This window comes from Lissotriton helveticus, chromosome 3_2 (assembly GCF_964261635.1).
Source record: "Lissotriton helveticus chromosome 3_2, aLisHel1.1, whole genome shotgun sequence".
Taxonomy (NCBI): Eukaryota; Metazoa; Chordata; class Amphibia; order Caudata; family Salamandridae; genus Lissotriton; species Lissotriton helveticus.
In genome coordinates, this window is record NC_136062.1 from 47,409,478 (window position 1) to 47,436,313 (window position 26,836).

At 44.4% G+C, this 26,836-nt stretch overlaps 1 protein-coding gene across 2 annotated transcripts in view; it reads left to right on the forward strand.

The window, feature by feature from the left end:
* Positions 1–26,836, forward strand: part of FBN1 (fibrillin 1) — a 713,526-nt gene that overhangs the window by 330,880 nt on the left and 355,810 nt on the right. The gene's annotated exons all lie outside the window — the stretch shown is intronic.

The following is a 26,836-nucleotide window of genomic DNA, read 5'->3' on the forward strand; positions in this document are numbered from 1 at the left end:
TTCAACAGATACTCTCTTTCTTTAGAACCGATGGTACCATTTTCCATGGCTTTGTCGATGATCGTAGTTAGTATTCTCAAGAATTCTTTGGTTGGATCCATGTTCAGGGTCATGTATGTATTGGTGTCTTGAACGTGGATGTTAACTTGTTCCTCATAGTAACTAGTGTCCATAATGATTAGTGCTCCACCTTTGTCTGCTTGCCTTATGGTTATTTGATTGTTGTTAGCAAGATTTTGTAATACGTTTTTCTCCTTCTGAGATAAGTTTGTCCTTTTGGATTTAGGTTTTTTGAAAATCTCTTCGATGTCTTTTGATACTACCCTTTCAAAGGCGTCCAGTACTTTGTGGCTAATGGGTGCCACGAATTTACTTTTGGGTCTCAATCCCATGAGTGTATTTTCTTTTTTGTCCTGCGTGGTAGATGGTTCAATAATGTTTGCAAAGAAATGGCGCAATCTGAGGGATCTTAAGAATTTGTATAAGCAAACTTTTGTTTATAGCAAATTAGAATGGTATGTGGGTACATACGATGATCCTTTTTGCAACGTTGTTAGTTCCTCGTTAGTAATGTGATGATGTGAGATGTTGATTACAAGGTTTTCTGACTCCGAGTGTGTTGGGCCACTGTTTCTGTGGTTGCCTGTTTTTTTCCCCCTCCTGGTTCTATTGTAGGGGCAGGGCCTTTCTCTAAAAAAGCAGAGGTAGAAGTGGATGCTGGCATTTGTTCATCTATTTCTGATATCGTAAGATTACTGGTTGATGTTGTACTCAACTGTTTTCCTCCTGGGGGGAATTTCGACCTTCTATTATCATAAGGTGCCCTTCTATGTTGCGAATCATCCGAGGATGTGTCATCTGAAGTTTTGTCACCATATGGTTTTTGTTGTCTCCTACGTGCATAGATATCAGCCCATGTATATACTTCTCCTAGCCGGTAATCGGTTGTATCTCTTTTAAATTTCCTGATTTTTCTGTCATTTATTTCGTTCGTATATTCATTTAATTTTTTGTTGGTGTCTTCCAACACTTGCTCCCATTCTTCCTTTGTAACCATTTTGTGGAGATCATCTTTGAGACTATTGATTTCCTTAGTTAGATCCTCTATTAATTTTGCCAATTCCTCTACTATCAGTAGTATTAGGTCTAACGAACATTTTTTTAAGATTGCGAACCATCTCTCTGTAAACCTGGCATTGTTTTTGCATAACGTAGATTTTAATGCAATCCTCAATCCTCGTGGAATTCGTTGTGATTTATGGTATTTTATTAACGTACTAGCGTGCAGTTTTTGAATATTTTAAATATGTGAAATGTGTGAAATGAGTTTGGTGGTGTTACCCGACTCCTGATTGGAAAGTTTTTCTTTTCTTACGTGTTAGTATGCTCTCCATTATAAATAACACCTCAGCACTTCAGCCGATCCAGAAAATATATTGGCTTCCGTGTAAACGGAGAGGCTTAGCTATACTGGGGCCCATACAGCAGCTACTCATTTCTCCTTTCTAATATAGGCTCTCTTTTCCTGTTGTTGAAGTATAGAAGGTGTAAGTGGGCGATTTGTCATTGCCACTTGAAATATGGAAAATGTGCATAATTGTGCTGGGAGGAGTTAAGTAGTTCCCACCTCTTCTTTTTTGTCTCCACTCCAGTGCACACAGAAACTTCACACAAACCTTGTAAAAATAGGAACCAGGAGGTTCTACTTTACCAAGAGGCGCTAGTGTTATTTTCTAGGCCAACATCTTAGAGGAAGCATTAGCTCAGTCTTGCCCACCAAAGAGAATTCTGTTTTTGAATATTAAAGGAAGAACCAGTGCGCTAAAGCCCGCTAAGTGTATATCTCGGAAAAGTTGCACAACTCTCACTGCACATGTGCTTCTTGTTAAATAAGAAAGAAACCTAGCAGTCAATTGCATATATTTTATACATATTTTTTGCTCTCTTTGTAAATACATAAGGTATTAAATCACCCAATCAACATTATTGTAAAACATTTAAAACCAAAATGTCGAATTTTGTAATTCTTTTTGTTGATGAAGATTTCCACTTGGTCCCTTCCAGTGTCCATCGATTTACTCTCTTCAGCTGCCTCTGTTTAATGTCCTTAGCGAATTCCTCAACGTTCTTCGTTACATGCCATAATAGTACAGGGCTTGTAAAACGATATTCTTTATGTCCTCATCCCCCATTATAGCGGTTAGAATGCTAAGTAATGTTCGTTTTCTGGCATATTTATGTTTGTTTTACTACGTACAACAGAAAATCAAAAATATTTTCTATATTTTAGTCTCCTTTTTTCTCTAGTATACTAGTTTAGTGACTCAAATTCTATAAATGTTAAAGCACAGATGGGGAGCATTAAGTGATGCAGAAGTTTGTATTTCAGGGCCTCAATCAATCAATCTATCAAGCATTTGTAGAGCGCGCTACTCACCTGTGAGGGTCTCAAGGCGCTAAATGGGTGGGGAAGGCTGCTACTGGTTGAACAGCCAGGTCTTGAGAAGTCTCCTAAAGGTCAGCAGGTCCTGGGTCCAGCGCAGATGGGGGGGGAGTGTGGTCCATGTCTTGGCGGAGAGGTGGGAGAATGATCTGCCGCCGGTGGTCGTTCGGCGGATGCGTGGGATGGTGGCGAAGGCGAGGTCGGCGGAGCAAAGCTGGTGGTTCAGGGTTTAGAAGGACAGTCGTTCGTTGAGGTATGCTGGTCCAGCGTTGTGCAGTGCTTTGTGAGCGTGGGTGAGGAGGTTGAAGGTGATCCTCATGTTGACCGGGAGCCAATGCAGGTCTCTCAGGTGGGTGGTGATGTGGCTGTGGCGAGGGAGTCCGAAGATGAGATGTGCGGAGGCGTTTTGTATGCGTTGGAGTCTTTTCTGGAGTGTGACTGTGGTTCCTGCATAGAGGGCGTTGCCGTAGTCCAGCCTGCTGTTGACGAGTACTTGGTTGACCGTCCTTCTCGTTTCGGTGGGGATCCATCTGTAGATCTTGCGGAGCATGCGGAGGGTGTTGAAGCAGGAGGAGGAAACCGCGTTAACTTGCTGGGTCATAGAGAGAGTTTAGTCCAGGATGAACCCAGGTTGCGTGCGTGGTTGGTGGGTGTCGGGGCAGCTCCCAGCGTGGCCGGCCACCAGGAGTCGTCCCATGCGGAGGGGGTGGAGCCGAGGATGAGGACCTCCGTTTTGTCCGAGTTCAGTTTCAGCCGGCTAGTCTTCATCCAGTCTGCGACGTTCTTCAATCCCTCATGGAGGTTGGATTTGGTGATGGCCGGGTCCTTGGTGAGGGAGAGGATCAGCTGAGTGTTGTCGGCGTACGAGATGATGTTGAGGTGGTGTGCTCGGACGATGTTGGTGAGCGGTGCCATGTAGATGTTGAACAGGGTCGGGCTAAGGGATGATCCTTGGGGTACGCCGCAGGTGATCTTGGTGGCTTTGGATCGGAAAGGGGGAGGCGGACTCTCTGGGTTCTGCCGGTGAGGAAGGCGGTGATCCAGTCCGGAGTTTTGTCTCGGATCCCTGCGTCACGGAAACGTGTGCGCAGGGTGTGATGGCAGATGCTGTCAAAGGAGGCCGAGAGGTCCAGGAGGATGAGGGCAGCGGTTTTGCCGTTGTCCAGTAGAGTCCTGATATCTTTGGTGGCGGGCGATGAGGGCGATGAGGGCAATTTCGGTGCTGTGGTTGCTGCGGAAACGGGATTGGGAGTGGTCCAGTATGTTGTTCTCCTCCAGGAAGTGGGTCAGTTGTCTGTTGGCGATCTTCTCAATTACTTTCGCTGGGAACAGGAGCAGGGAGATGGGTCGAAAGTTCTTGAGGTCCTTTGGGTCTGCCTTGGGTTTCTTGAGTAGGGCGTTGATCTCGGCGTGTTTCTAGCTCTCCGGGAAGGTGGCGGTATTGAGGAAGCTGTTGATGATCTTTCGGAGTTTTGGGGTGCGATGATGATGAAGCTTGCCTTGTTGAAGATGTGGTGGGGGCAGGGGTAGGAAGGTGATCCGGAGTGGATGGTGTTCCAGGAGAGCAGGAGGTCGGTGCGTTTGGTGGGTGTTGAGTCGGGCTGTCGGCATCTGTTGGCTGTGTCTAGTGGTCGAAGCTGATGTGGATGTCTGCGATGATGCCGTGGAAGAAGGTAGCCAGGGAGTCGCAGAGTTTTGTGACTGCTGGAAGTCGTTGGAGCTGGGGGTGGTGAGTTCTTTCACGATGTTGAAGAGCTCTTTGCTGTTGTGTGCGTTGATGCGTTCCTTGAAGGAGGTTCTTTTAGCGGATTGGATGAGTTGGTGGTGTTTGCGTCTGGCGTGCAAGAGGGCTGCGTGGTTGCGGAGTCAATTAACATATATCGTGTACATTTTATTTCAAAGGATTAGACCGATTCCTTCTGTTTAAGTGACAACTTAATGCATTTCTCAAATCGGCCCAATATAAAGTGTTTACAACTAATTGTATGAATCAAAACCAATCATATAATGAAAGGGCTACATGCAGTGTTATAATTGTGAAAAGACGTCAATGAATGCATAGATGCAAAATGGTTTTCGTTATGATTTATTGTTGCTGTCTGTTATGTCTTACATTTTGTATTTTTTAATGTTCAGGAACATCTTCTACTTTGATACAATCCAGGTGGTCTGGCTTGAAACATGCCGACATTTAGGAAAGCAGGCACATACTTTTTTCCTACTTTTTTAACCATACCGAGTAGAGGTCGGAATAAATAGGATTCACCTACTAACCAGGTATTTTTAAATGACATCCAGCACAAAACAACCCACACTGCTTTTAAACGCTTTTGTTTAAAATCAAAAGGAGCTCCCACATAGTCCTTAGGTCGCAGCATGCCCCGATCTGCAGCGAACAGGATGGACCCAATGATGAAGCATGCCACCAAGGGGTAAGCCTGGTGGGTGAGGGTTTTACAGGAAAGCCTTGTTTTTCTTCAGTGGAGAGTTGGTCCGTATGACAAAGCTGGGTTTCTTTTTTGTGCATGAGATACTTATTGAGGGGGAGGAACCCAGCATATCCTCTCCCACCCCCTTTTTTTTTATACGTTCACAAGGACCACCACTGTGGCGACTCATGTGAAGGCACTTAAAGTGAGATGTGCAGCCTCCATCTTTTAGGTAAATCAGGCCCTAATATTTTTGAAGACATTTGAGCCTCCATCTTTTAGGTAAATCAGGCCCTAATATTTTTGAAGACATTTGGATTACAATCTGCATGATACCAGATGGTACTCTGCAAAGACTGAGGGTCTGGTGGCAGGCAACAGGTCATCTCTATGGTCCATTTCATGGTGGCTAGAGAATATATGATGAGCCTTGGTTCCATAAGAAAAATGTAGGATTTAGGGTGCCATTTTTGACTAAAAGTTTTTGCTGGCTTCTCAAATAGCTAAAGTTAATCCCTTGTATTTTAGGATGTTACAAATTCTGATTAAAACCCTTTATCTTTTTCTGTTCAGCTGCCACAAGGTAGTAATACAGGTACCAATAACTTCTCTCCTGGATTACAACATTTGACTGACCGACTCCTGCAGGACTCCTTTTTGGAGGCTTAGCAGTTATGTTATGTTATGTTATGTTATGTTATTAATTTTTGTATCGCGCACAGCTGCCCCAGCGAAGGGGCGTCCTGGCGCTTGAGCAGGTACTGAAACATAACACAGAACGGAAAAGAAGGCCCTAGCCAGGTACAGAGAACAGAAAGGTCTTGATCGCGCGCCTAAAAACAGTGAGATTATTCAACTCACGGATGTGCACCGGGAGAGCGTTCCACAAACCAGCGGCAAGTACTCGAAAGGAGCGACCGCCCATCCTACTGAGTTTAAAACGGGGGCAGACTGCAAGATGTAGGGCCTCTGATCTCAACGACCTCAACGGAGTGTAGGGAAGGAGCAAGTTGGCAAGTGCCGGCGGCAAAGAGAACTTCAAGATTTTAAAAGCCAAGCATAGCGACTTGAACTTAATTCTCTGCCTAACCGGCAACCAGTGTAAAGCAGAAATCGTGCTGGACACTGAACAAAATTTAGGGAGGCCAACAATGGCCCGAGCCGCAGCATTCTGCACCCTTTGAAGTCTGGATGCTTCAGCCTGATTAATCCCCAGCAGCAGCGCACTACCGTAGTCCAGCCGAGATAGAACCGTGGCTTGGACCACGAGCTGCTGGGTAGAAGAATCAAAGAACTTGAGGACAGGTCTAAGGGCTCGCAGAATCCCATAGCAGGTAGCTGAGACCTTCTTTGTGTGACTCGAGAAGGTAAGGGCCGAGTCCATCCAAATTCCAAGATTCCTTACCTCGGAGACAGGAACCGGAGTGATGCCTAATTCAGGCGGCCACCACTGATCTCCCCAGAGCTCTGCGTGTTTCCCCAACACCATTACTTCAGTTTTTTTGGCGTTCAGTTGTAAGCAATTGGATCTAAGCCAATTTGCTACGGCCAAAAGTCCTGCTCGGAATCTAGGGGCATCCACCTCAGGGTCACCACTTAGAGTCACCGCCAGCTGCGTATCGTCAGCATATGAGGTCATCTCAAGACCCCACTGTTTGACGATCGCAGCTAGCGGTTTCACATATAGGTTAAACAAGGTTGGACTCAGCGACGAACCCTGGGGGACCCCCAGATCCAGAGAATAAAAGGTGGAATGGCCAGGTGGTATGGCCACTTTAAAGGACTGACCGGAGAGGAAAGAGCAGAACCACTGAAGAGCAATCCCCGTAATACCAGCCTCCTCTAGGCGCTGCATCAGAACCCGGTGGGACACAGTGTCGAACGCGGCGCTCAGATCTAATAAGAGGAGCGCCGCTGTTCGCCCCGCATCGAGCACCCCACGTAAGTGCTCGGTCATATAGAGCAACGCGGTCTCGGTACTGTGTCCTGACCGGAAACCGTTCTGACTCGGGTCCAGAATATTGTTCCGAGCAAGATGGTCAGTGAGGATGGAGTTCACATGCGTCTCAGTAACTTTAGCTATCCAGGGAAGGAGGGATATGGGGCGGTAGTTCTCAGGCAAAGTCGGGTCTAAGGTAGCCTTCTTCAAGATTGGGGTGACTACCGCCCGCTTCCACAAGGAAGGGACCACTCCAGAGGATAGCGACAGATTAATTAGAGACAGCATCGAAGCCCGACACCAGAGGGGAAGGATCCTGATTTGATCAGGCTTCACCGGGTCTAACGGGGAGCCAGATTTAATCTTGAGACTTAGTGTGTCGAAGGTCTCCATAGACAAGTCCGGCAAAGAAGTCAGAACCTCCACATCCGACATTTTAAGGCTCCCTAACTCTGGGTCAGGTGGCGACTGGTTGAATCCTCGATAGATATTCTGCACTTTTTCTAAAAAGAAGGATGCTAAACCTTCACAATGAGCGTCAGTGCAGATTGCAGTCGAGGTGCCCCTTTTATTCAAAAGGTCCTTGATGACCTTAAAAATTAGTTTTGAGGGATTGGTGCTGGATTGGAATTCCTGGGCATAGAATGCGGCCCGGGTTCTGCAAATTGCCCTATGATAGATCTTAAGTTTAGCAAAATAGGAGGATTTCAGTTTAGGATCGTAAGTCTTCCTCCATTCCCTCTCAGCTTTCCGGCAGATTTTTTTTAGCTCGGCAAGCGAGTCATTATACCATGGGCTAGGTACTTTGGTATGGCATTTAGACCAGCGCATTGGTATAAGGGAATCGAGGACGTCCGAAATCCATTTGCAGAACAGATCGTAGCCTTGTTCCGCATTCAATATAGTGCCCAGGGGCTCTTTCTCCAGCATCCGGTGGAACTCCTCCAGTTTCAACTTATGCCACTGTCTTTTGAAGACCAGTCTATCTGCCGATTTAAATGGCAGATCATCAATTGGACAAAAGACTTCCACCAACAGATGGTCAGTCCAGCCCACCGGGATCGGTTTGGATGCCTTCGCCCTCTCAAGAGTGGTAAAAAAAGGGTCCAAAATATGACCTCCAGAATGAGTAGGCAGGGTAACTAGTTGTACCAATTGCTGTGCTTCAAACCTATCACCTGACAAACTTGTGCTGGTTACCAGTACATAAACGATGCTGATTTAGGTGCTTTTGTGTAGCACATTTAATCCTATTATTAACAAGAACCAATGTTTCTCCAGAAGCAAATTAAGAAATATCTCCATTCCTTCCTGCTGAGATCTCAAGCAGCTCTTTTTTTTAAACTCTCAAGGCTCATAAAGCATGTGTAAGTGGTAGAGCTTTTAAAAAATATGCACAACCATAGTTTAAAATCAACTGCTGCCTCTGATAAAAGCAGAAGTTAAATACTTCAAATTCATAATGCTGCTTAAAACTTGACTTTTCTGTAATTAATCTATTTTCTTTGTTTCTTGCCTCTTGTTTTATGTTGTTTTCTCTCCCTCCCCAAACACCTTTGCCCACACCAGGATGCTCCTTGCTCTACAAATTTTGCAAATAAAAGTGGCTAAGCTGCCTGTTACAATAATGTCTGCTTGAAAAGCAAGCTTAGATAGTGCATCTGCGCAGTGAGCACATTAACCACATAAAATCTGGTTCACATTGATCACATCAAATGCAGCAGGGGCAGGTACAGTGTATCACACTAGAGGCTATTTTTTGGGGGTACGAAAGTACAAGCAATAAATAAAGATGCCTTTAAATTCTGTATTTATCTTGTCATATTTGCTGTGCTTCGAAGACAGAGGTCAAATGTCAGACTATGTCATCTTACAAATTGCTGTTTAGTAAAATGGGGTACAGAGAGTGTGGAAGGGAATGCTATAGGGTGTCTTTTTTTGTATCTCACAACAAAATGAGAATCTCTGTAAATGAACTGTACACATTCAGCATTCTGGAAAGCAAAAACTAAGTACGTTTGTTTGTTGTCATTCAGAAGTGTGATGGAAACAAAAATTCGAATACATTCAAAATAAATTGAGATACTTTACTTGGTGATGCACAGATGATAAATATTCAGGCAACATGCTTTCCACTAATTATAATTTGTATGCAATGTAGTTTAATCAGTAAAGCTGCATGTCTGAGACAAATCTAGTGGCCATTTCAATGGAAAATATGCGTACCATAAATGACAGTGCGCTAACACATGATGCTTTAGTTACATTAAAAAATCACGAGCCTCAAGTCCATTAAAGTAAGGTGGGCCACAAAATTTGGCACTTTAAAAATTAGGCTGTGGTTCTAAGACATTTGGGAAGCAATGGTCTAGTAGATAGATAGTAGCTAGCTAGCCCAGCTAAGAAAGGGATTGGTGATTTTTCTAAAGTCACCTTTTGTGGTGCAAACTGTGAAAATGATAACCATAGGAGTGATCTAACAGGAGCTTTGGTTCATTTTTTAGACACCCAAATTCTGGTCTCTCTCACCCAGTCAGTGGCCGAGTGTGCCTCCAAGTTTAGATCATGTATGGAAGCAGTTTCCAGGTGGATGATTCGAAACTTCCTTAAACTGAATGGGGAGAAAACGGAGGTCCTTATATTCGGGGGGAGTCAGGACATCTGGTCCAGTGAATGGTGGCCGCCTTCCCTTGGATACTGCTCTGTCCCCTCTCGCTCGGCCAGAAACCTGGGGGTCTTGATTGATACCACTCTCTCTTTCGACCTACAAGTCAGTAGGACTGTGCCGACCGGCTGTGGTATCATCTGGATCCTCCGAAAGATCGCCGCCTATCTATCTCCAGATGCCCGGAAGCAAGCTACAATGGCTCTGGTCTCATCGAGACTAGACTATTGTAATGCTTTATATGGAGGCAAGAACAAATCTGCGGTTCATCGCCTCCAAATGGTACAGAACGCCGCGGCTAGGATGGTCTTGGATCTCCCTCGGCTTGCTTCAATATCCCAGGCCCGGAAAGGCCTTCATTGGCTTCCTGTTCAGGCTAGGATATCTTTTAAACTTCTCTGCCTTGCCCATGGGGCCTTGTATGGCTATGGTTCTGAAGGTGTTAGTTCCTTCCTTCAGCCCTATCGCCCTTGCAGAGTGCTTCGTTTCTCCTCTAAAAACCTCCTTACTGTTCCGAGATTTGCAAAGGCTAGATGGGGAGGCAGAGCCTTTTCCACTCTGGCACCCAGACTCTGGAATACTCTCCCTCCTGAGCTGGCCTCCCAACCTTTGCCTGGGCTTTTCCGTAAACAACTGAAAACCTGGCTCTTCCGGGAGGCCTATACGTAGATCCTGGATCCGGTGCTGAAAGACTTCCGAATCTGTCTGTTTTGTCCACTCTGTTATGTTTGGCGCCTTGATGCCCTTGGGCTAAGTTGCGCCCTAGAAGACCTACTTCATTCATTCATTCATTGATATACATGGAAGTAGGCTAAGCGTTTAACTAATCTCATGATTAATTCTAGGGCATATCCCTTAGACACATCCAAAGCCAGTGGGCGAAGCCTGGAAAGAAGAACAACATATTATGAAGATCACATCTTTTACTCTGTAAAATAATGTCAGTTACCCAGAATAGATTATATATTGACACAAATGTCAGCAAAATACTATATATTATCAGTTTAAGATTGAGGACCACACTTTTTGGGACTACACCCTGATTTCCTTAAAGTTGAAATGTAGTTTTATACCCTTGAAACAACGCAATGGTCATTTGATTTAAAGCTAAACAATGCTTATATTGCCGCATTTAGAGGAATGAGCAATCCGACAAAGCCCATCTGTCATGCGTAATTCCCCATGATACATTTTTTTTGGTAAATACTTATACTGTTTGAGAACGCTGTATTCTAAGAAGTCTTTAGCAAGAATGTGATGCTTGTTTGAAAGTTAATATCTGCTAGCACTGTATGTTCAACTTGTTTCCTTTGCGTGGAATCTATGAAAACGACTTATAAAAGTAATAAACTGGAGCCAATCAGTTCTTTTTAAGCAGAACTTTCAGACCACGAAGGCTTTTGCCCTCATACTCACGCTCACTTGACAATAGATGTGTTTATGGTCTTCTCAAATTCAAAAAAGCATCTCCAGATGTTCTTCCATTGATAAATGAAGGACAGAAGTGGATTGTCCATCCAGACTTACAGATGACAGATATATCTGTTAGGTAAATGATTCTTCCAAATTCCAAGTCTGCACTTTTCGATGCTACTCCAGGGACTGAAACTCTAGTCTTCATTATGGAAATGAGAAAAATCTCTTGTAGTTTGCTATAGCTGGATCCCTTCCTAGCCTACAACTGTTTCCATATGAAGACTCTCCTCTCCCTACACCACCTGAAAATACTGTTGAATGTACTTTTCCTCCTTAATTGCACCATATATGTATGGATGATTGCGGTGCAAATTTGAAAAGGTTCTTGGAAGTGGGAAATATATATTTGTCTGCACCCACACAGTTAATCCTACTCCTTGGAAACTTCAATATAAACATTTGCTCAGGAGCAAGACCACTGACTCATTCTCAGTGAAATTGCTCTCCTCCCTCACAGCTCCACCATCAAGTGAGGCCTTCCCCCAAGGCCCTGCACTCTCAAGTGCTGGTGTTCGAGGCCTTCCTCCACCCGCAGGTTTTACCGGCGCCTCATCCCTGGTGGTCCAGTGGACCTCTGTCTCCTTACTCTCACTCCGCTCTTTATCTCCGTTTTCACTTGTTTTTCACTGATTTCAATCTCCCCCTTTCACTCCCCTTCTGTGTCTCTCTCTGTGTCTCTCTCCATTTTTACTCGTTTTTTACTGATTTATATCTCCCCCTTTGACTCCCCCTCTGTGTCTTTCCTCCGTTTTCACTCTTTTTTTTACTGATTTCAATCTTCCCCATTCACTCCCCTCTGTGTCTTTCCTCTGTTTTCACTTGTTTTTTACTGATTTAATCTTCCCTCTCACTCTCCTTCTGTGTCTTTCCCCCACTTTATTTGCTCCTTTCACTGCCTCAATTCCACTCTTTCCTCTCTTTTTGCCTTTTCTGCCCGTTTCTCCCTGCCGCTAATGCCCCCACGGCCCCTGCCCCAAACGTGACCGACCCAAAACAGATCCCCTCCCCCTTCCGCCTCCCAGCTGCCAAGTCCTCCCCGACCGCTTCTTAATGGCGGCCGCTTTGAGGCAGGCGAGCAATACCACTGACTCATTGTCAGTGAAATTGCTCTCCCCCTCTCAGCTCCACCATCAAGTGAGGCCTTCCCCTGAGCCCCTGCACTCTCGAATGCTGGTGTTCGAGGCCCTACTCCACCCGCAGCTTTTACCTGCGCTTCATCCCTGGTGGTCCAGGGGACCTCTGTCTCCTTTCTCTCGCTCCACTCGTTCTCTCCGTTTTCACTTGTTTTTCACTGATTTCAATCTAACCCTTTTACTCTCCTTCTGTGTCTTTCCTCCGTTTTCTCTTGCTTTTTTACTGATTTCAATCTCCCCCTTTCACTCCCCCTCTGTGTGTCTCCTCCATTTTTACTCCTTTTTACTGGTTTTATCTCCCCCTTTCACTCCCCCTCTGTGTCTTTCCTCCGTTTTCACTAGTTTTTTACTGATTTCAATCTACCCCTTTCACTCCCCCTCTGTGTCTTTCTTTCATTTTCACTCGTTTTTCACTGAATTAGTCTTCTCCTCTCACTGTCCTTCTGCGTCTTTCTCCCACTTTACCTTCACCTTTCACTGCCTCATTTCCACTCTTTTTGCCTTTTCTGCCTGTTTTTCCCTGCCGCTGCTGCCCCCGCGGCTCCTCCCCCCCAGTACAACCAACGTGACCGGCCCAATCCTGCTCCCCTTCCTGCTGATGCCTTCCAGCTGTCCAGCTCTCCCCAACCCCTACTTAATGGCGGCCGCTGCATGGACAGGCGAGCAAGACCACTGACTCATTGTCAGTGAAATTGCTCTTCCCCCTCGCAGCTCCACCATCAAGTGAGGTCTTCCCCCGAGCCCCTGCACTCTCGAGTGCTGGCGTTCGAGTCCCTCCTCCACCCGCAGGCTTTACCTGCGCCTCATACCTGGTGGTCCAGTGGACCTCTGTCTCCTTTCTCTCGCTCTGCTCTTTCTCTCTGTTTTCACTGATTTTAATCGCCCCTTTTACTCTCCTTCTGTGTCTTTCCTCTGTTTTCTCTCGACTTTTACTGATTTCAATCTCCCCCTTTCACTCCACCTCTGTGTCTCTCCTCCGTTTTCACTCGTTTTTTACTGATTTCTATCTCCCCCTTTCACTCCCCCTCTGTGTCTTTCCTCTGTTTTCTCTTGATTTTTACTGATTTCAATCTCCCCCTTTCACTCCCCCTCTGTGTCTTTCCTCCATTTTCACTGGTTTTTCACTGATTTAATCTTCCCCTCTCACTCTCCATCTGTGTCTTTCCCCCACTTTTCTTGCACCTTTCACTGCCTCATTTCCACTCTTTCCTCTCTTTTTGCCTTTTCTGCCCGTTTTTCGCCTGCCACTGCTGCCCCGGCAGGAACCTCCCAACCCCGGCATGATCAACACAACCGGCCCAATCCAGCTCACCTCCCGCCTCCCGCCTCCCAGCTGTCCAGCCCTCCCTGGACGCGGACAGCGGCCCAAAGAGCAAAGTGCAGCGCCGCAAAAGGCAAGCCTGTCTGGGTCCGTCCGCGACCAGCGCCAGGAACCCTGGACCTCCTCAACGCCAACGCCACAGCGGCACTCCACGCTCTCAACCCAGGACGCAACAGCAACTGCAAGCTAGCATCACCAGCCGACACCCACGGACCCTTCAGCTGTCACTGCTGGCACACCTGCAGCACCGCCAAGACCACGGACCCAGCGCAAACCGCCCGCAAGACCACAACCCAACCGAAGACCCTGCAATGCATCTTCCTCAACATCCGATCCCTCCACAAACACGCCATCGAAATCTGGGACCTCCTCGACAGCACCACCCGGGACATAGCATTCTTCACCAAAACATGGACCAACACCACCTCGGGACCAGACATCGCCATCGCCATTCCCCAAGGATACAAGATCTCCAGGAAGGACCGCCCCACACGCCCGGTAGGAGGAATCGCCATTGTCCACAAATTTAACCTCTGCCTGAGCACACTCCCTGACGAGCCGACAGACATGATGGAACACCTTCAAATCAAGAAACTTGCCAGCCCTACCAATACCCTCCGAGGAACCCTCATCTACTGACGCCCTGGACCCCGCAGACTTTTCGCCAACTCCATCACTGACATCACCTCCCGGCATGCCATTGCGTCCACCAACCACACCCTACTGGGAAACCTCAACTTCCACCTTGACAACCAACTGGACGCCAGCACCACATCCCTCCTGGACAACCTCCACAACATTGGACTCCACCAGATCGTGACCAAACAGGTAACTCCATCACCTTCAGCCACACCACTGAACTCCCATGGACTGACCATCGATGCACCCACTTCACCCTCAGAACACCCACCATCCAAGGACACCTGTACCTGCTCCCATGAAGAAACTGGACCAGAATCATCGACGACCAGCTACCCTTATCAGTCAGCAACTCCACTCCAACCATCGAGGAAAATGACGACCTGAACACCGCAGGCTGAACCCTGCACAGATGGATCTCTGACAGCGCCAACACCATAGCCCCCCTCAAGAAAAACAACAACGCTCACGCCAAGAAAGCCAGATGATTTACCACCGAACTTTGAGAGTCCAGACGCACTTGCCTCCACCTCAAAGAGGCCTAGAGGAACACCAAATCAACAGAAGCCTACAACAAGTTCAGAGCCGCCACCAACGCCCACCACCAATACATAGAAAAACTAGGAAAAGAGCGATTGAAGACAGAATCTCCACTCACACACACAACAGCAAAGAACTCTTCAACATCATCAAAGAATTCGCCCGACCCACCAGCGAGTCCATCGACATGCCTCTCACAAGACCTCTGCGACAAACTCAGCACCTTTTTCCACCACAAAATCAAGAGCATCTACGACAACTTCGACGAAGACAACCAACATACTGAACCCTCACCAACCACCCCCGACACCCTGAAGCCAGGGATCGACAACTGGACAGCCCTCACCACCGAAGACACACTGAAGACAATGAAGTCAATTCACTCCGGGGCCCCCATGGACCCCTGCCCCCACCACATTTTCAACAGAGCTGCTGACACCATCGCACCCATGCTCTGCCACACCATCAACCGCTCCCTGGCAACCGCCACTTTCCCCGACGACTGGAAACACACTGTGGTCAATCCCCTCCTGAAGAAACCTTCGGCGGACCCCATCAGCCTCAGAAACTACAGACCCATCTCCCTGCTCCCGTTCCCAGCAAAAGTCATCGAGAAAGCCATCAACAGCCAACTCGCCACATTCCTTGAAGAGCACAACATCCTCGACTCCTCCCAATCCGGCTTCAGAAAAAACCACAGTACGGAAACCGCCCACCTCGCTGCAACATACGATATCCGCACCCTACTGGACAAAGGAGAAACAGTAGCCCTCATCCTCCTCGACCTCTCAGCGACGTTCGACACAGTCTCTCAACGCACCCTAATACGCAGACTCTAGGACGCAGGGATCCAAGACAAAGCCCTCAACTGGATCTGCTCCGTCCTCTCCGGCAGAACGCAGCGGGTCAGACTCCCCCTTTCCTCTCCAACCCTACACCTACCACCTGCGGAGTCCCCCAGGGGTCCTCCCTCAGCCCTACACTCTTCAACGTCTACGTGGCTCCGCTCGCCCCCATTGTTAGAACCTATGGACTCAACATTGTGTCATACGCAGACGATACCCAACTCATCCTCTCCCTATCCAACAAACCCAATACCGCCAGACACAATTTTCGAGAAGGCATGGAAGCCGTCGCCAAATGGATGAAAAACAGCTGCCTACAACTAAACACCAACGAAACAGAAGTACTCATCATGGGCCCAAACACCGACACATGGAACGACACTTGGTGGCCCCCCGCCCTGGGAAGCCTGCCCACCCCCACGGACCACTCACGCAACCTGGGAATCATCCTGGACTCCGAGCTCAAAATGGACCGCCAGATCAACTCCGTCTCGTCCTCCTGCTTCCACACCCTGGGCCTCCTACGTAAGACCTTCAAATGGATCCCCCTCGAACACAGCAAGACCGTTTGATGTTTGCTGAGGGGCAATCTTGGACTGGTATTGTGAATAGTGTATCATTGTTTTTACTGCTCCAAGATGGCCAACAGGTTGCCTCAAAACATGGCACCTATATTTGAACTTTAAAACAATGATATACTTGTACAGTACCATTGGAATACAGATTCCAGATGCAAGTTTATTTTTGAATTGCAAGCAAATGCCTGCCAAGGTTAGGTGCCAGCATGTTTTCTCTTTTCCAATTTGATTCCCTTACTTTATGTTTCATATTCTTGAATAGTTTCCTTGTCTCTTTTAATGTGGGTGAGTGAATGACTAAACACAAGAGTAAGCCAGTGGGTGGATGAATAGATTTGTAAGTGCAAGGATGAGTAATATTGCATGCATGATGCTTTATTGTGTGCCTAAACTCATCAGTGACAGTAGAGGCTCTTTCAGTTATAAGCCAATTCTTGTTTTAGGTTTATTACTTTTAATGCTACATTTCCTCTTCCACCTGGCACATAGATTACAAATATGCCATTCTGCAAGCTGATTCTTAAAGCTTTCAGGTGCTCCGTGAGGCACCGTAGTATGAACAAAACGGTAAACACAGCGGCATAGCTTGGCCTTATGCCGCCTTCGGCGACCCCTGCATTTGTGCTGAGGGGTTGGGGCGGGGGCTGGTGATTCCTGCTTTTGCCGCCCTGTGATGGCTGCAGGGGGGGTAGGGTAGTTGAAGGGGGGGGTGTTGTGGTAGCCACCCCCTAAACTCATGACGCCAGGAGTGGAACGACCTCCCACCTCCTCCCCTTGCTATGCCAAAGGGTAAACCTCAAACGAACACACCTTTATAGTAGGGATATCTCGTGCCATCCGCTAATCAACATTAGATCACCCCTCCCCCAGTGAAACGCTTACACATGTCTGTTGTCCACTGCGTAGCTTTATTATTATCCCAAAACACCATTTTATTTGTGGGTAAAACCTCCCACATTGACCATTGTATTAAATTCACACATAAATGATGCGCTCCATACATATGCGCCACAGGTTAACATGTATTTACAGTTCGTCATCTCTAGAGGCGTGTTCTACCAGCAGGACACAACATCACCCCCTTTTCCAAGCACCAGCTACTAGGGTAGGGCCAGAGAGTCCAGGACCACCAGCAGGACGGCCCCCTCTCCCGCCAGCCCAGAGCCGCCATAACTGCCTCCCCTGCGGCAGTGTCATCCATTTTCCGCCCAAAAAGAGTCCCCCGGCCTTTTCTCTTATCCGGGACCCCGCCACTCACTATTGAACTTAGGGATGGGTGGGTGGGAAACTGTTGATTCCGGCTAGCCTGCAATCCCCCCGAGGCGAGAGACGAAAGAGGGCTGCTCCCTGGGGAGCCGCAATTTTATCATCTTGGGGGAGGGCTCTTAGACACCCACCCTGGCATCTCATCTTACTGCAAGACCCTCCCCATGACAAGCCTTTGGAGAAACGAAACTTACTCTCCAGGCCCGGAATTCCCACTAAAGGCCCCCCTCCCCTAGCCGCGGGGGTGGCCTCTCAGAACATATATGGAATGCTTGAAAATAATGAAATGCACGTTTGTCACAGGAAGTACCAGGTATGTGTGTTTTCAGCGGAGTGTAGCAGTGTCTATCTTTTGCACAATGTATTTAACGGTCTGAGATGGAAATGACAGTTTCAATCACTTGGGGTTCATGTGTATTCCATGCAAAACAGAATTATTATTTGCTGTCGAAAAACATTTTTTACTGGTATCTGCTGAATTAGCATAATTTTCTTCGTAACCAATGTGTGGTTAATATATAAGAAATCCAAATGAGTTTAATAATTTGCCTTAAATCGCATACGGTCATCCTCCACTACAGATTTATTCCAGTGGCCCTGGAGGTTGCACCGCATGGATGTGTGTTTGAAGTCACTCGTGTGTGCTGCAGTTGCGCTAGCTCTTGCATATACTGAGCAGAAGACACTTACTGCTATGCTAAATTAACAGCATCATCGACCTTGTAACTGGGGGCAGTATTTGTTTTCAGAGGTGAACAAGCTACCATTACACAGAATCTAAATTCGGGACATTAACAGTTGCTATGTGTTAGCTTAAACAAATTCACTTTTGTTTAAATGTACTTTCTTTGAACTTTACTGTGTATCTTTAATGGGTTAGAAACTCGGCTTGAAGTTGTTGGCAACGGAATGTTAAGAACAAATAAGCTGAGATCATAAAATAAGATGATTAAGCGGTAGTGGGCCATTTACTCTACAGTAAGGATTGTAGAGAATGTGCCACAGCTCAGTCAGCTTGTCTGCTGGACACCCTGGGAGCTGCACTGCTTTGATCATCCAATTGCCACATTCAGGCTTGGGGTATGTCCTGTCGGACCAAAAGGCAGGCAGATCAAGATGCTGCTAGATCAATTTTTGTTGGTTTTATTGGAAAACAACTTAATTACCTTACATCATTCTCTATAGATTGTCTGACTAGTTTCACTTCAAGCAAGGACGGGCTGGGAGACTTGTCATCAGTATATATAGGCTAAGAACCTGTGGAACTCATAGAAAAAAATAACATCTCCCAACAGTGTATTTAGTGCAGCTCTGTTAGCAAAATTTAATACAACACTGTCTGAAACAATATAGTTTGTAAACATTAAATTCTATGTTCAATCTGATTATCTGCCTGAAGTTCTTGAGAACGTCTCTAGGTCTTGCCATTGGGACAGCTGCAACTAAGATGTTGATGCAAAAGCCAATATGTGTAGAAAATTCGCCTTTTCTACATGGTCACCAACATTTTTTGCCTATTTATGAGCCTTCTCTTTGGTGAACTCAGAACTCTGTACACTGTTACCCCTGCTAAACAGATGTAAAGTGTCTGCGCTCCCTTTCGTTACACATTGTTAATATTGACTTATTCCTGATTGACATATTTAACTTGCCTATAAGTCCCTAATATATTGTTTAGAAAATGTACCCCCAAAGAATGCGCATGTTATACATGGCTTCAGATCTACTATCTGTAGCCTGACTGCAGGAACTAAAAACCTGATATCAAACCTGTGAAAATAACCTTTTTTGACAGAGAGCACTTCAGACTTGATCAGCTGAATGATTTTATGCTCCATAAAAAGGCTACGTTGGAAGGTCGAATCTTTGAGCAGGCTGAACCCCCTTGGTGTATCCCGACCAATGCAACATTGCAGTTATACTGACATTACACCTGGATCCCACACTACTCCTTCCATAGAGTATCATTGGCTCTTAGTGCTTTTTGGTGCTTTTTTTTACCTAATTTTGGTGTCAATTTGTTTGTTACAATTTACTCTTTTTCTAATTCGGTTTAATACTTTTAGTCTTTATTGTTTTGACTTTATTGCCATTTTTGTAAAGAATAAATACTTTACATAATGCCCTGAGTTAAGCCTGTTAAGCCTGTTGTGGCTACTATTTGGTGGAGCAGGATTTAATTGTGGATAATGCAGGGAGTGCAGAGAAGTACTAAAACACACTTGAAACATTTTTCGGATAAACAATGGAGGCTTATGGTCACTCAAACCTAACGTAAGAATTTGAAATATATCTTTATAATAATTAAGATTCTCAGAAATTAAAATATAATCAGTAGTACTCCCACGACCGTTCCCAGTGTAGGTTGGTAGTGCCATAAATGATAAGGGTTGAACATCATTGCTAAAATTCAAGTTTTAACAAACCCCCATTCAATACCTCCCCATAAGCGTGCGAAAGAAGTGAGTCAAACCCTCTCCTTTATTATTAATCATCATACAAAAATACTTCTCATCTAAATTGCATTTGGCTTTATTGAAGTCATCCATCTGTATAAAAAAAAATCTCTTTATCTCCTATCTCAAGGAAAAGCCTAAAATCCTTTTCAAGTTTCACTACCTCACTTGCACTAGAAGAGGAGAAAATATTTTTGTAATAGTTCATTAACACTAGCACCGTGTCCCCTTAAAGGTCTTATCGAAACACTTGGTAATTCAGGACATACATTGCCTGTTTAGAGTCAGTTCCAGAAAGAGACACCACAGTTACAATTGCCACACCACCTTTGGCTCTGCCATGAGTAGACTTACTGGCAGGAGAACAAAAGGAAGAGTAGCCATCCAGATAAAAAGGGTACATTGCTCAGGTTTCCTGTAAATATACTATGGAATAACTCTTGATAAGATTTACCCTGGCTGGTTATCCAATGTTCTCTTTATTCATGCTATGTTCCAGCAATGTAACTTCAACCTTTGTCCTCCATTAACCAATCTCTAGAGCAAGGTGCAATATTTGTCAGTTAGCTATTACATTGTCTGCTTCCCACGCCTCTCTAGTTCTTATTGGGTTTCAATCCTGATCTTGCAGGATACTCAATGGGTGAACCGATTTTGTAAGCTTACAGGGGAAAATGAGGTTAAGGGGCACTTGGATCAGAGCGAGTTACACAGGTTGCCTTGTCAGTCACCCTCCCCCGCCCTTCTTCCCAAGCCCTTGCTGCCTCATCAGCAATGTTGGGACAATAATGGTGGCCTAGGGGAACCACAGTGATTCCCTTAACGTGTGACAAAAGCCTAAAGAGATCATGCATTACCAGCATATGAGGTTGATTAACCACCACCCAATCATCCAGGCATGTATTGGGTCGCCACCTAATCCATGTAACCTGTCTCACCATGCAGATGCTTGCCAGTAAATGTTAGAACCTGCCCACTCTTGGGCTCAACCAATGTCACACTTTAGTGTGTAATTCACACCAAGCCTCTATCTAACCTGCTTTAAGGTGTGGTACTCCTTTTAAAACAATCATCGGAGGGGTGGCCTTAGGGGGCAAATGGAGAAAATGTCCCCCATTATCTGAACTCGCTGAACTTCTATTTGTTCTTACAGAGCCCAGAATATATTTAACCTGCCTCGGAACATCAGGTTTGTACATGACCCTTAGGTATTTTTGCATGCGCAAATGGATCGCAAACCCATTTGCGCATGAAAAAAAACTTTGCACATCTGACCCCATGTCCTTTAGGAATCTAACAGCATGCCAATCATAAAACAGACAATGCGGATGAAATAATTTGGAAATATGTGCAGTCACAGCATAAATAGTATAATTAGAGACTAGGAGGATAAATCATAATGCGCTGCCTTATCTGTTGAAATAATTCAAGTAGTCCTGGCAATGTGCTAGTGCTTGTCCTTTAAAGCTTCCATTTCAGTTCTCATCTCTTCATACAAGATACAAGTTATCCATGCAGAAATAGAATCACATCACCCACCTCGTGAGAACGGCCCTAGCACTTCCAGCCCACTACACATTCCTCACCTTTGTCTCATCAACAACCCACCATCCTATCTGCGGGAAAAAAACATGTTATCCCAGTAGCTTTTCCAAACCAAGCCATTAATAGATGAGAACACTAGAAAACACATAACATCATGTACAGTGCTCTATTACTCACTGTATGAGTACCAATGTAAGCATGCGCTTCCAGAACTAGTGGCCTTCAGATTTTCTGGAGGTCATGTGATTAAAATGGATTCAACCCAATGGTTTTAGGTACATTTTCCAGCTTGGTAGGAGGAGCCATCCGTATGTCCAAACCAAGCCATTAATAGATGAGAACACTAGAAAACACATAACATCATGTAGAGTGCTCTATTACTCACTGTATGAGTACCAATGTAAGCATGCGCTTCCAGAACTAGTGGCCTTCAGATTTTCTGGAGGTCATGTGATTAGAATGGATTCAACCCAATGGTTTTAGGTACATTTTCCAGCTTGGTAGGAGGAGCCATCCGTATGTCTAGCATGTAAACTTGCCTAGCTAGTCTAGTATTGCTTGTTATAAGAAGTGCCAAAATAGAAGGACCTCACATTGGGGATGTTGCCTGCCTCGGATTGGGTGAGTCATTAAAGACCAACTTCTCAGTTATTGACCATAAGAATGATTACAATGCAGTACAGACCCTGTTTTATATGACCCAGTCATGGGGCATCATGTAAAATGTGTGCCGACATTAGCATGACATTTCATCCAAAAGCAAATGCTCTGTGTTTGTGCTGGGGATGAGAGCGGCTGGATATTGCACCGAGTTATTAACTAGTAGCAAACCTTTCTTCATACACTGAAACAAACTGTGGGTCTGCGCCTTCAGTTAGAGAAGAGGAAGTAAAGTATAAGGTAAAGTAAAGTTAAATAAAGTATGTGGAAGTAGCACAGAGGCATGAATGATGAATATAAAACGTGTTTTTGCATAAGGTCCGTCAACATAGTAGAAACTAGTGCCTCTAACCAACCTCAGTAAATGGGTTAGCCTCCTATCTCCACCCCACCTAAATTGTCAGTTATAACATAAGTGTAGCAGACTAACATATTAAAGTTCATATTTTGTTGCGTGGAATCATCAACAGTTGATACTTTAAAGGCTCACTGGTCAAAAGTTCTATGGGAAATCGAAATAAATAAATTGTAGCATGCAGTTTGCTATAGTATTGTACTGATTGTTTCATTTGACTCCTCTGAAAGAATCTTTGACATTGTTTTACTGTATTTACCCAGGATAACCTTTGCTAAGCTCTTGACTCATGAGTACCATCTGTGTTTCTGGGAACAGACTTCCAACTAGCAGATGGAATACCCCTTAGCAGAAAATGTTGCTTAATTTCTCAATTAGGATGGCCATTTTGTTTTGTGACAGATACAATAAGGAATCCAAATATTGTACAATTAATTCACTGAAAGCAGTGCTTCTTCCATTTGCGATGGTAAACTACCCCAGGCAGGTTAATTTTTAAAGAGATTTATGTACATTTGTCTCGCACTGATTTTCTTCTTGTCTGGCATTATGCAAAAATGTTGTATTGCTCACGGAGGTTTGAGCTATCTAAGCATAAATCAGTTCCTGTTCATTTGTATGCCTTTGGTAATGCTCTGTAATGTTATGCTCAAAGCTAAGTTTAATCCAGTGGCTCATTTGAATTCCAAGAGCACTCCCCCACTGCCATCTTGGAAACATCAGTAGGAAATAGAAAAATAAACATACTGTATCCTGGAGAACGCTAAAGAAAAGATGGTAATATTGTGCTGCAGATATTAAACAAGCATTGGCAATAGGTTTGGCATTAGAGGGATGTTGAATGGTAATGTGAAGCATTACAGTTAAAAACATGGAATGAATATGTATTTGTGTGGAAGCAAAGGACTTTAGAATAATATTGGAGTAGGTTAAAAGGTCAGGCAACAATTGTGTTGGAGAGCCAGACTCAAAAGTCCATGTAGGTTAATGACTGCCCTTCTCCCATCTGTGCAACTGCCTTAGAAAGACAAACACCATAAATTATCTAATTATCTTAAGACAATTTAAATAGCATTACCATACAATGTGTGTGCCCCTGAAAGTTCAACCTCAGGCAGCTGGATAAACACAATAATCACAATTACAAGTGGGTAAAGCACTGTTTTCGTGGAAGCACACAACGTCTGCCCAATCAAAAAATGTACTCCTGACTCCCAGCATGTTTGCAGAGCCAAAGCCCCTCTATCGTGATGCTGCATAATTGTCTGGAGGCACATGCGGTGTCAAGCCAGACTATGAAAAGAAATTACATTTAATGTTGAGTTGGTTTGCCCAGTATACTAACTTAAAGTTATTAATCTATTTTTGTTCATTGCACTCCTTGACCTTTAGGTATTTGGCAACAAAAGCTAAACGGTTCTTCTCAGTTTTTTTCTAGAGCAGAACAGTGAAAGATATTACACCAGTGTCACTCAAACAAAATGTTTCAAGAGAATGCAGTGACGCTGATTGCTGGCTTTAATTGTGCTACTCCAAGTACTGTGTAGTTCTTAGCAAGGTTCTTAGACCGATGGCAGCTGCTGCTAATTGCCTCTGGTTTCCATCTTCTCAAGAGTCCATTCCTCCCAGGCTCTCTATTGATTTCAGTGGCTGGTGCTTAGAGTGCAAATTATATTTGAAATCTTTTACCTGATGCATACCAGTGAAAATAGTACCATGTCTCCTTTCAGAAACATGTTTGCACTGGTCCGTGAGATATAAACACAGATTTGTCTTGTATGATAGAAAGAGGGTGCCTAAAGGAGTGGGGTTACTGTGTCATGGTTATCTATGTGTTATATGCCTCTCAGTGAGAATTAAAGTAATGGAACTCCTGGTTTCCATTGATAATTGCAGAACACTGGTAAATTACATGGCAACTTATCATGCATTTATCTCAAAGTGTGGCTCAATGGTTAGAGCGGCAGACCCTGATGCAGAGGTCTAGCCCGGGACCAGGGTTCAATTCCCCGCCTCGGCGGGTCTTGGGCTCAAAATTCCATGGACCTGATAATTCTCGCCTCGGTGCCTATTCCAATCATGGAGTCCCACTCTGCAACTCTGGGCAATAGCTTGCTTAATCTCCACAACGCTAAGGATGCCTGGCCTCCACCTTGGGGGTGCCCAGGAGTGGACACCTCACAGGGAAAGCCAGGATGGGTTCCACAGCGGTATTCGTACAAGCGCCTTGAGACCCTTGCGGGTGAGTAGTGCGCTATACAAGTATCAATTACATTTACATTTACAAAGTGAAGGATGACCATGAGTAGCAACATACTAGTGTTATACCATCACACTATACTCACTTAGAGCATGACACTGTCAACTACAACTGTAAAAGGTAGAACAACAGCTAATATCTGTGATCTAAACGTTCAACGTTATGATAATTCAAGTCTTTCTATTTTTAATAAAATTAAGCTTGATGCAAATACATTGGAGACGAATCGTATGGCACCTTGAAATAATTCTAAGCTTACTACTAATCAAGGTTCTGTTTGTCTCAATGTATCTGGTGTATTAGAAGTGTTACATACTACACCTCAGTACTTGGTGAGCTAAAGAGACTTATGACTAGTTACTTAAAAAGGAAAATGCAAAATCTGACATGGTTGCTTAAATCGATTTCTGTTATATAGAATTGGTTGATTTTGTTTAATATATTTTGTAACGTCGTGTTTTGTAGTACTTTTCGTTTGAATATCAGATTTTAGTGAATGAAAAGGCATGCAAAATAAGGATATATTACTTTTAAGTGGTGTAGAAAGCAGAAACTAACAACTCCCATAAAGAATGTAAACTTTGTATTGTCTGTATGGGCCTTCTAGGTTGTCCAAGATTGGAACTAAAGCTACCAATTGACTGCTGTATAGCTTCAGTGAAGATGTGTTTACAACATGATTCACTGGTTTTACAATTGAATGGTTAAAACCTCTGATGATCCTACCATTCAGGTTCTTAAAAGCCACTCATTGTAAGGGCTTTTTTGTCAAAATTTCTTGAAGGATTATCTATGATGCATCAAAAAATCTTAATAATTGCATTTATTACTTGTCTGTCTTATACTATTATGCTGTAAAAATGGCAAATAAAGCACAGAAGTTTTAAATCTTGACAAATGTATTAGTCCTAACATACAAAGTGGTTTCGTTCTGATGCCTTGCTGAACGTCTCTTGACATAGTAATGCCAGGATTTCAATAACTGAATATGTTTTGTTTTTATTTACATTTTTATTTGAAAAATGTTATATAGCACTGGCTAGACCCGTAGGTATCAGAGCGCTTTACATGAGAATCTACGAGTTACAGGTTACATAGTTACATCAATTAAATCAAAGAATCATGGAGGGAGGAGGAGGGAAGGAAGCACAATGATAAAACAAGGAAAACAATGTCAGACGTCCGGCTGTGTAGGTGACGGTCGAGGGGGTGAAACTAGGGCCAGACTCCTCTATAGCTGATTATGACAGCTCCACCGGGCATCGACCATGTTTGCTTGTGCACCGAGGTAAGTACCAACAGTTTTGGTATCTGCCCAGGGGGCATCACCAAAGGACTATAGAAAATTCCATCAGGAATGGGCCATGTAAATTACGGCTCCGTGGGATGTACCATGATCAAAGTTTCCAACCGGGGGAAATCGTCATGGACAAATTGGCAGCACCCATCCCGGAGTTACTGGGAAGCTAAGAATTGCTGTTGGCATAATATGCACTCGATAGCAGTGCTAAATGCCATCTTGAGGTCAGGCATGATAGTAAACAGTATGCAAAGCGTAGAGATCATATATCTGTAAAAAAAAAGTTGAATCTTGTGGGTAACCACATTAAATGGATGAGTTCCAGATGACCTCCCCGCTGAACCTTCCAGAGTTAGTGGAGAATATAGTTCATGAATTGATTAAAAATACTTTACTATTTTTTTGAATATTTTCTGTTTAACAAAATAGTGTAAGAAAATTAATGAGCATCCTTAATGTTTGCCTTTGGGGAGATTGATAGTATTAACGTAGACTAAAATCTAAGATGAGCTACATTTTAATTAGTGTAAGATGTTTCCTGTATCATTTGACTATATTACATTAACCAATTAAACCCGGATTCTATTTTGAGTTTGAAGAGTTTACTGTTTCACGTAATTGTTTTGTACTATACATTGTTGAAAAATGTCCTCCTGGAGGTCCATAGCTTTAGCAACTGCCAAAACAGTTAAAACTCTGCATAATAAAACAGAGTGGTATGATCAGATTATCACACTCTGTGAGCCTAAGATTGATGGAAACCTTGGAACTACGTTATGCTACAGGTGGTGTCCATCTGAAACATCTCATACAAAATTACAAAAACTTAGCTAAATTAAAACAAATTCAGATATCAGTGTAACAGCTGAGCATTTTTGAGAATTTTGAATATTTGTCACATTTTGAAAATGATATTATCAGCATCCTGCATAAGTGAATATTTTCAGGAACACACAGTGCAGACTTCTTTGCCCTTGGACAGGCTC